Here is an 11,389-nt window from a genome sequence, read left to right on the forward strand (position 1 = left end):
CGATGCCATTTACCATTGGATTATGGTTTCCATTTAGATCAGCGGATCTGATCATATGTGCAAGGCAGAAGTGATCCTTTAAAAAAGGAGCATGTATAACAATGACTTTCTGTTTAGTATCTAAGGGTTTTGCTACTCATTAAGCTGCATTGGAAAAGAAATTTCACAATCATTTTACACATTATTTGAGACTTTACTCAAGTTTTGAGATTTTTCTATCAAAACAATTTGTAAAATTTCTTTTCAAAAGCACCTTAATAGGGGTGCAACTTGGGTCGGGCCCAACCCGAACCAGACGGGTTCAACCCGATTTTGGCTCGGGTTGTTGGGTTGGGAAAAGCCAACCCGATTAATTCCGGGTTGGGTTAGGGTTGAGGCCTTGGCAACCCAACCGACCCAAACCCGACCACCGTCCTCTACTTTTATCTTGATTTTCTTTAGGGTATTGTACATTTCTGTTTGGCGCAAGGTGAACTCGAACCCAACCCGAGGGTTGGATGGGTTGGGTTAGGGGCTAGGGCTGATATATTTAGAGGAGGGTTGGGTTAGGGTTGACCATTCTCAACCCGAGCTCGGGCTGAGTTGGGTTAGGGCTGGTTGAGGGAATGCCATCTTGGGTTGGGTTAGGGTAGGCCTCAACCTGACCCAAACCGACCCGAGTTGCACTCCTACACCTTAAGGGCGTAGCAAAACCCTTTTCCTAATTAGCCAAGAATCAATCCATCAATCTATAAGGACATCTTTTTCATCAGCCTAGATCAAGGGCTAACATCAACCTCTGAAAGTGTGATTATTACCTGTCTGCCGGACTCTTGATTTACGACAAGAACAATACAAACAACCTTAATACTCCATGAAATTGTACGACTGGAATGATTTGTATAAAGAAAAAGAAAAATTGCAAGATAGCCAATGATGCAGAACGTGCGGCTTGGATCAAATCTTTTATTTTTTATTTTTAATTTTTGTCATTTTATTTTCAGTATTTTTTTGGGGCGTCAAAACTTGTCTATTTAGTTTTTCGTATTTTTATAAAGGTTTTTCGAATACCTATCTAAAGAGTTCAAGATTATGCGATTTGGACTTGATTTGGCTAAGTTATAGGAAGGATATGGTGAGTGTCTATTACGGGATTACTATTTTAGGATTATCTTAGTTATATTTCTTGCTTTTATTTTTATTGCTTTAGATAGAAGATGAAGAATAATTATTAGGCAAGTATTTAGGGTTGCTATTCTTAGATTTTGACTCTCTATATTATGTAATGGGTGAAGAAAAAAAGAGAGATTTGAATGAAGTTTATTTTTGGGACATCACTTGTGAAGAGAGCATTAGCTCTTTCACGTAGGTAGGGCTGGCAATTTCACCTGTGAAAAGTGAAAACGGGGATTCCCCAACTTGGAGTGGGGGTAGGGCGGGGACGGGGATTCAAAAAAAAAATCCCCGAAGCGGAGATGGACCCTCCCCGCCTCGTTTTAATATGCAAGGCATTATCAATATCCTCTTATTTTAGTACTGTTTTAGTATTTTTTTGTTAACAGTAAATATTTCTTTTATGCTAGTGATATTGGCACTACCATATATTTGATAAGTGCACAAACACGGCTTGTCTTTTTCTTTTTTATGGGCATTAAAAGGATTTTTGTGTGGGGTGAGGACTGGGCGGGGATGGGGATTAGGTATATTCCCCGCAGGGGCGGGGACGGGGATTCACTGCCATCGGCGAAGCGGGGCGGGGAATGCAGCATCCGCCCCGGCCCCGCCCCGTTGCCAACCTTACACGTAGGTGAAGGAGCTTGGCTCCTTTCACCTGTTATATTGGAGTTCTTCTCCAAACCGTGGCATGGATTTTCAAGCTCCCACGAGATTATTTTAGTTGCTTCTTGTGTTGATCTCAGTTTTGGTGTTGCTGCTCTCATGCTCCTATGGCCCGCACCATAAGATGATCCAAACAATCCATTAGATGGACCAGCCTAAATAGGTTGGGCCCCAAAAATCATTACCATAGATTGATCCTAACCCTCCGATCTGAATGTTAGAGAAATGTATTTTCGGAATGCATTTTATGTGGAAAGAAACAGAGCCTTAATTCATCTGTGGTGGTCGAGAAATGGATTTCCGCGGAATTTCCTAGCAAATCCCTTGCAAATAACTTGACATGACAAACATGAAGCAACCGGGGATAAAAACATTAACAAGGCGAAGCTTGCACGCTAGATTGTCCGTCATAGAAATTATCATGTCCGTGCTACTCCCAAGTCTCAACTACTTTAAAATCCAAACTAGAGTAAATTATTCCATCTTATTTTGGAAGGGAACTGAAATATCGGCCCCTATTTCGTACTTGTACACTTCTCATTTGGAAGAGAAAAGTACGGACTATAGGCTGATGTTTGGAGTAATTACGGATTTCAAGAACCATTTAAAACAAGAACAAAAAGGGGCTAATCTTCAAAATTGGGTTGGAAAAAGACCCTGATACCCTTCTGACATCGACATAAACACCATTCAACTTCATTTTTCATTACTGCATATTAAATTGGCTCGCTTCACGAGGCTTCTTTTGGTTCGTTTGAATGCGTATTTGAACCGAAAGAACATTGGGTTCGACGGATTGAATGCGTATTTGAACCGAAAGAACATTGGAAATAACTAGAGACAGATTGATGCTTGCCACGTGCGACGGCCAATAACTAGAGACGGATGGATGCTTGACACGTGTTGAAAATTGCTAATAACCCAAAGTCAATCAATATCTTTTCTCAGTTCTCTTTTGGCTTAAAACGGTAACGTTATTGAACACGTCTCTTTTGGCTTTGGGTTTGTTTCTATCTTTTCACTTCTCTTTTGGTCCTCACTTCTATTTTGGTTTATAACGGTAACGTTATTGAATATGCATCTTTTGGCTTATAACGGCGACGTTATTGAATATTTTATTATTTCTCATGTCTCTTTTGGCTGAGAACGCCGCCGGATTCAGGAGTATGCGGCTGGAATATTAAGGGGTACATCGACGGAAATAGGGTGTACGCCGGCGGAAATAAAGGAGTACGCAGGCGGAAAGTGTAGATAATGGGGTAAGCTGACGTAAATAATGATGACCAAAAGAGAAGGGAAAAGATTCTAAGCCAAAAGAGAAATAATAGGTAAGCCGGCGGAAATAATGGAGACCAACAGAGAAGGGAAAAGATTCTAAGCCAAAAGAGAAATAAAGAGTACGCGGGCAGAAATAATGGGGTACGCTGGCGGAAAACGTAAATAATGGGGTAAGCCGGCGTAAATAATGATGACCAAAAGAGAAGGGAAAAGATTCTAAGCCAAAAGAGAAATAATGGGTACGCCGGCATAAATAATGGAGACCAACAGAGAAAGGAAAAGATTCTAAGGCAAAAGAGAAATAATAGGTACGCCGGCGAAAAATGTAAATAATGAGGACCAAAAGAGAAGGAAAAAGATTATAAGCCAAAAGATAAATAATGGGTACGCCAGCGTAAATAATGAAGACCAACAGAGAAGGAAAAATATTCTAAGCCAAAAGAGATGTATTCAATAACGTTTTCATTCTAAGCCAAAGAAAAGTGAGAAAAGATAACGCTGCTCACTAAAGTATTCAATAATGTTAGCGTTCCAAAAAGTTTAAGTTTTCCAACACGTGTCAAGCATCTATCCATCTCTAGTTATTTCCGACGGCCAAGATAGAAACGAACCAAGGTTCTTTCGGTTCAAATACCAATTCAAACGAACCAAAGGAATCCTCGTGAAGCGTACCAATTTAATAGGCAGTAATAAAAAATGAGGACTCTGTCGATGTCAGAAGGGTCTTTTGACCACCCGATTTTGAAGATTAGCCCGTGTTTCGTTCTTATTTTAAAAGGTGCCAGTAATCCATAATTTCCCCAAATATCAGCCCACATTCCGAACTGTTCTCTATTTGGAGTATATGAGTATCTTATACAAGCTGTGCAATTCGTGGAGATTATTATTTGGCGGAAGCTCCCTTTCTGTTTAGTACCGCCCTCTGACAGTGTCCTTGGGTGTCCCTAGCTATGGCAGTTGTACCAACTTAAATAAGATTGTGGCGTCTAAATCTTTACAACTATTTTAGAATCCTATGCATCCATACTTGTTGGCCTTTTATAAGATACTAAGTATTGGGATTTGGGGACCCTGCTGCTATGGCCTTTTACAAGATACTATGTATGGGGAACCCTGCTATGCATGGGTCTAAATTGGTGGGCCCCACCCTAATGCAAAAGTTTGGGTAGAGATGTTGGGTCCCACCGATCAATAACATCATGGGTAAATGGTAGGCCCAACCATATGGATGGGTTTTGTAGAGAATTTCCATCATTTTGGGCATAACGGTTGGGAAAACTCCACATCCAAAAATCATTTAACATTTTCCCTTGTACAGCCAACAAAGCTATTCAATACGATGTAACGTTTCAATTATCACATAAATATATGGACAAAAGTGTGTCCTTCTCAAGCAATGCATATAAAAAAGTTAAGAGTTTTTGCAAGGGAAATGATATATTTCCCCCCCTTTTCTTCTCTGGGACACCCCCTCTAGTGTATTTATGATTAGGGGTGTAAACGAGCCGAGCCGAGCCGAGCCGAGCTTGGCCAGGCTTGGCTCTGCTCGTTAACCTCACAAGTGAGGCTCGGCTCGGTCAGGCTCGCGAGCCTTACCGAGCTCGGGTTATATTATGTTCACACCCCTCATCTTCCCTGGACAGCCCTACTAGTGTAATTTGACTACTTTTTTTACACTATGGGGGGTGGTCCTAGTAACAAATGGGGTTCCAAAAATGAAGTGACATATTTTGCCCCCCTTTTCACTCCATGGACAACCCTTTTAATGTATATATTAATATATAATATATATATATATTTAAATATATTAAATTCTTAACGAGCCGAGCCGAGCCGAGTCTGGCCTAACTCGGGCTCGGCTCGTTAAGGATTCGAGCCGAGCTCGAGCGAGCTTCCGAGCCCGAGCCAAAATTGACACCCTTATTTATGATAATCATTTTACACTAGAAGGGGTGGTGGCCCTGGAAGAAAAGGGCGTGAATATACCATCTCACGTTTTCTAGTATGTCCTGAATTTCTGCCGACTAGCGACTCCTGTATAGAGAAAAGTGACAAACTTACAATAGATTCTTACGGGGCCGTTTGGGAATACAAGGATTTTATAATCAAGGATTGTAAAATCCTGAATTTTAAAAGCTAAAATCGGAATCTTATAATAAGCTAAAACCTGGATTGTACATTATCTGGATTTTAAAGTTTAATCCGCATTTTAGACTATAAAATCTAGGTTTCAGCTTTTAAAATTAAGGGTTTAGCTTGTAATGTCTAGGCTTTCACAATCTTGGATTATAAAATCCCTATATGCAAGGAGACTCTTGGGGTTATAGTGACTTTCTTTTTGTTTGTGTTTAATTTGATGGGTGTTTATAAAATCCATGCCCAGACATACTCGTCTTCCTTTTTGTTTGTTTTGGTTTTGTGTTTAATTTGATGGGTGGTAATTGAAAGCATGGAGATGACAACTAACAATATAAAATACTTAGATTTATATTGAAGAACAGTGGTCTTGTTTATATATATATATAAACAAGAAGGTTTTCGCTGCTGGTATGTCGCACATCAAACCAGCCACCTCGTTAATGGAGACAACAGCTTTTGTCTCCATCCACGAGAGAGAGAGAGAGAGAGAGAGAGAGAGAGAGAGAGAGAGAGAGAGAGAGAGAGAGAGAGAGAGAGAGTAGCATTCTTGACCCATGGTATGCATGGTTGTAAAATAATGTGTGCCCCCACCCCATCCATGGGCTTGGAAGGAGCCCCATAAAAAATGAGGGAAAATGGTGGGGCCCACCGATGCATGGGTTTGAGGAGTTGGTGTTGTAAATGTGGGACGTACTCTATGCATGGATTTCGGTAGAGATGGTGGGCCAGGTCATTGGTGTAAAATGTGGGCCCCATTGGGTAGAGATGGTGGGCCCTGCCATATCAAAACATGTGTTGTAAGATGACATGTAGAAAATATTCAGTGGAAAAATTCTAGTAAAAATTTTCCAGGGATTTGCTGCATCGATCGCAAAAGGAATTTTGCAGATAGTCTGTCGCATCTCAGAGCAGACACATCGGCTCAATTTTCAGCAGATTTTGTCATCATTCACGAGGTGGCTGCTCTGAGATGCGACAGACCATCTGCGAAATGCCTTTTACTATGGACACTAACAAATCCCAATTTTCCAGTAAAACTTTTCCATGAAAAGGAAATAAATGACAAAGAAATGAAACACGTTTATTATATAGCGGGTCCTCCTTATTAAAACATATGTTGTACCATGATTGCCTCACCCGTACTATGCATGATGAGTACAGGCGGAAAAAATCCTTGTTAAAATTTTCCATGGAAAGATTTTTTTATAAATAAATGAATTAAATATAATTATTTGCAAATAATATTTTTTGGGCCCAAAGGGCCTACATTTTTAAGTTGTCACAGAGAGAGAGAGAGAGAGAGAGAGAGAGAGAGAGAGAGAGAGAGAGAGAGAGAGGGCTTATTTCCATGCTACCTTGTTTAGAGAGAGGGCTTATTTCCATGCTACCTTGTTTGGTAAAACTTTTATATTGAGATTGGGGGGGCTTTATTTCCATATGACAATGAGACTTGCATTTTTGGTAATAAACCTTTGATTATAACATTGTAATCTTCTACATGAAGCCATTATTTGCAAATAATTATATTAAAAAAACATTTCTTTACTCCAATCCTTGCACATGGTTATTTATTAAGCGCCTCTTATTTCACATAACTCTAATAATCAATTGCATATAAACTAATTTATACTCATATAGTTTTGAATATAATAATTTACAAATATTTTATTTTTCGTAGGTAAGTTAGGATTGAATGAATTATTTTATTTACAAATCAAATTCTATCTCATGTATATTTCTACGCCCCTCTTAAGGGAAGTGATGTATAAATATTTGCCCCCTTAACCCCAAAGGAAGAAAAAGGATTGAATATATCATTCCCCCCCCCCCCCCCTTAATTTGATTTCATTATGGGCACAAAGGACCCATGGCCATCTATTGGATATACGCTGGACACTGGTGTATAAGAGGTCACACACAAGATCGTTCCTCATCATCAAATTAGTTATTAATTAATTAATAATGGGTTTTGTTGGGTTGATCAGATGGTTTGACTGTCGAGGTTTTTGGCCTACAATGTGGAAATTGAATGGTTCAGATTGACAGGCAAGTGCTCCGATTGAAATACATTTTATACACTGAAGTTTGGTGTATAACTTTATCCACAATTTCATTCCTCACCCATCTTAACTGCTACTTAAAATGGGATTTGCTAGGCAATTTAGTGGGAAGCCTTTTTTGGTGGCTCACTTTTGCAGATGAATTAAAGAATAAGACAAAATCTGCTAAAAAGTGAGCCTGTGTGGCTGTGTTCTCCTGCAAAAGTGAGCAGCGAAATGGCTTTCTGCGAAATTGCTTAGCAAATCCCTAATAAAATAGCAAATTCCTCATCATTTTGCAGTGGATCATTGACATCAGAAATCTACAATCCATGAATTGTTTTTTTTTCTGTTCTTCTGATGTACCTTGCGACAAGGAGCCTTGGTTGAAGAAGCAACTATAATATAGCCAAAAATAGAAAACAGTGATCTGTCGTGACTAACTTGATAAATATGATAACTTATATGGTGGAGGGTCGTGCACGTACGTGCAGCTCCAGAATACAGTGGGCCCACAGTGTTTGGGTTGAGATATAAACCCTTCATTTCATGGGCCTTGAAATAGACAAGGAGTGCCCCAAAAATCATCTTCACGTGGACATTAAATACTGTGCTGTCCATTTTACACCTCCATATCATCGTACGGAGACGATTTTCTAGGCAAATCCTATCTACAGCCCAACAAATGAATGGTTTGGTTGCACCCAAATAATGTGGGTGCCACTGTATTTTTGGTGTCGGAGGCGCTTGCATGCACGGCTTTCCACCATATAACTTCTCGATAAATATTAGCCAAAATGAAAAACCGTGACCAAGTGGTTCAATTTCCCAACGTGGGATTTAAAACCCTAGGGATTGCCTAGAGAAGTCTCGGAACCCGTTTAGATTGCAAGAAAAATGTTTCCGAGAGAATTTTTTCTCTGGACTTTCTTCAATTTAGAGGAAAATGATATGATTACGGTTAATTTAGAGGGATATCATCATAAATTGAAGCTCCCCCTCTAGAATTTGTTAAAGTTATCCTTTTTTATGTGTAAATAGAGTAGGTATTTTTGAAAATATTTTTCCTTTCCAAACTTTTCCAGAAAATTCCTCCAAAACCTGTAGGGTCTCATTTCTGGTATCTTTTTTTTGGGAGGTGGGATAACTGTAGACACGTTTGCACCCTGATATTTTCACATGTTATTCGTACTTCCATATATCCTAAACAAGACGACATTAAGGCCAAACAACTCCTTCTGTTTCGGAGAACGTTTTGTCTGAATGATTGGGGTCTTTTACCAAAAGGAGCCCAACAAATTAAAATTATGTTACCGAAGATAAAGACTTAGATTTTCGGACTGGGAAATGTTATCAGCACTACTGTATTTTGATGAGGGCACTCCTCATTTTATTAAAAGTAAGATATAGCCCGCACCATAGGATGATCCCCATTAGATGGGCCACAGCCTAAATAGGTTATGCCCCAAAAATCATTTCCTTAGGTTGATCCTAACCCTCCGATCTGAATGTTAGAGGGTTGACCCTAACTTTCTCTAGATCGGAGGGTTAGGATCAACCTATGAAAATAATTTTTGGGGCACAACCTATTTAGGCTGTGGCGCCTCTAATGGACCGTTTGGATCATCTATGGCCCATCTAATGGACCGTTTGGATCATCCTAATGGCCCATCTAATGGACCTTACTTTTAATAAAGTGAGGAGTGCCCTCATCAAAATAGAGTAGTGCTGATAACATTTCCCTTCGAATTTTACCACAACAATAATCATTATGGGACTGTATTTATCTATGTCTCACGTGTAACAGTAGCTATCCAATCCAAGAGACCTGTCATTTGTGTTTACTTAGAAATTCCTTTTTTTAAATACTCACATCATGTAACACTTATACGTGAAGATAATATACAACAAAGAACTCACAATTGAAGAGGGTATTCATTAGTATATCCTCCACAAATAGCAGGGTGAAAAAACTGGCTAGACTATGCTATTTGGAAATAAGTAACTATACGATTAATGAAAAGCGAATTTTGGCTCTGTAAAATGGGAGTAAAACAAAATTTATGCTCATTTTTCTGGTGTAAAATTTGTTTTACACCCATTTTACATTTGTCGACTGCCTGACATGGTGAAACTAGACCGAGTGTCCTACTTGGTCGAAGCTCTCTTCAATGAGCTCTGAAAATCTCCATGGCGGGGTCAATCTCTCATCTAGCTTCATATGATGTTGAGGGAATCCCCTTCTACTAATACCCTTAAGAACTGCTCTGACTTTAGCCTTGTTTGAATCCTTAATGTCGATTGGACCAGAAAAAGACCACCTATTGTGGCCTTCTTCGTCTCTAAGAAGCCCTCCATTTCCTGCTAGGCCTGGGTTACTCAAACTTGAGCCATCGAAATTTACTTTTGGACTTCTTGGATCAAGGGGAGTCCATCTAGGAACTACCGTCTGCTTGTACTCTCTGCTAAAGCAAATCTCCTTCCACTTATCATCATGCCTTTGATATTGATATATTATGATATATCTGCGATATTGGCTGATACTACGATATACTGGCAAATATATCATGATATTTACATGTTCTGTATGGTTGATATATTAGGACCTTACTATCATGGAGAAATTAAATGCAATCTTTTTCGATTGGAAATGAGAAAAAAGGAGTTTAACGGCTAAAAATGAGTGGAAATATCATTTCCCTAGGCCATGTTTACTTGTAAAAATGGGCGTAAAGTTTGTTTTGAACCCATTTTACGTAGAAAAAACCATGTTTTACAAGTAAAACAAGTTACGTTAGATGGTTGGTTGAGATTAATTACTTAGGTCTTAAGTTAGCTCTATGGTTTTTTTTCCCTTATAAATAGATGTTATCAAAGCATAATGGACTTTGAATTATTGAATGAAAATTGGCCTTCAAGTTTTTTGAGTTCTTTGAAAACTTTTGGGTTGCTAGGATTAGCTCCTATAAAAGTATTTTTTCAGTTTTACTCTCGAAAACTCGAGACTTTGACGGGATCAAAGTAAATATCATCTCCTTCAATAGTGATCAGAGTATTGTATTCCCTACGACAGTGATCGGAGGGCTTCTTTTCATTTATTTTATTTAATTTGCATTCATTGCTAGGCAACGGGGAACTTATGGGTTTTTCAGCTGTATCAATAATTTAACATTATTGAGAAAATAATATTTCCACACCATTCCCAGCATTTTCACCTCCTTTTGTTTGTCATTTCTTTAAAATTAATGTATTTCCATGCCATTCTGTATTTCTGTAATTTCGTGAATATTGTCTTTTTTCAAGAAAAGACAAACAAATAGGGTGGGAAATGCTGAGCAACGGGTGGGAATATGATTTCCCATTTCCAACAATTATTTCCTAAGGGCCTGAGAGAGACCCCATTTTTTATGTGTAGAACAGATATAATACATACATCGTAAACTCCAAGGCAGCATTGCATCTTTTAATTAAGGGGAGATAAATATATGATTTTTGCCTAATGAGAGTCGTAGTTGGTTAGGGTGGGAAACCAGTCACGTCCACGTGGAAAGAGACTAATAACACATTTAATTTCACCCCCTAATCATAGGAATGTATACATCAATATGTTCTATTAGCATCTATAAGCATGATTATTTTGGAGGAAACTGATATTTACACCCACACTTCTTTTATTAGATACACACCTCTTTTCTTCATTTTCAAAAGTTTTCCATTAGCAATTAAAATGGCCAAGGAGGGTATAAATGAAGAGATAAACAATAATTGATGGCTTAATTTAGGGAAATGATATCAGCACTTCAATGTTTTGATATCCACACTCTCCGAATTGCTTGTCTTTTAGTATTTAATGGGCAAAAGACAAGCTAGTAGAGCGTAATATCAAAACATTGGAGTGTTGATATCATTTCCCTTAATTTATCTATCAAAAACTGGAGGGGTGTGAATATCAAATCTCATGTCATTGGTTATATTATTGTTTCAAAACACAGAAACTAGTTGGTTTTGTGAAGGTACTTACTAAGAATCCTAGAGAGAGAGAGAGAGAGAGAGAAATTTGCACTCATCAGATGATCCTGGCCATCTAATTAATGGATTCGAACAATACATAACCC

This window comes from Tasmannia lanceolata, unplaced genomic scaffold, assembly GCF_043159265.1.
Source record: "Tasmannia lanceolata isolate RefF3 unplaced genomic scaffold, GAP_Taslan_0.1 ptg000025l, whole genome shotgun sequence".
Classification (NCBI taxonomy): domain Eukaryota; kingdom Viridiplantae; phylum Streptophyta; class Magnoliopsida; order Canellales; family Winteraceae; genus Tasmannia; species Tasmannia lanceolata.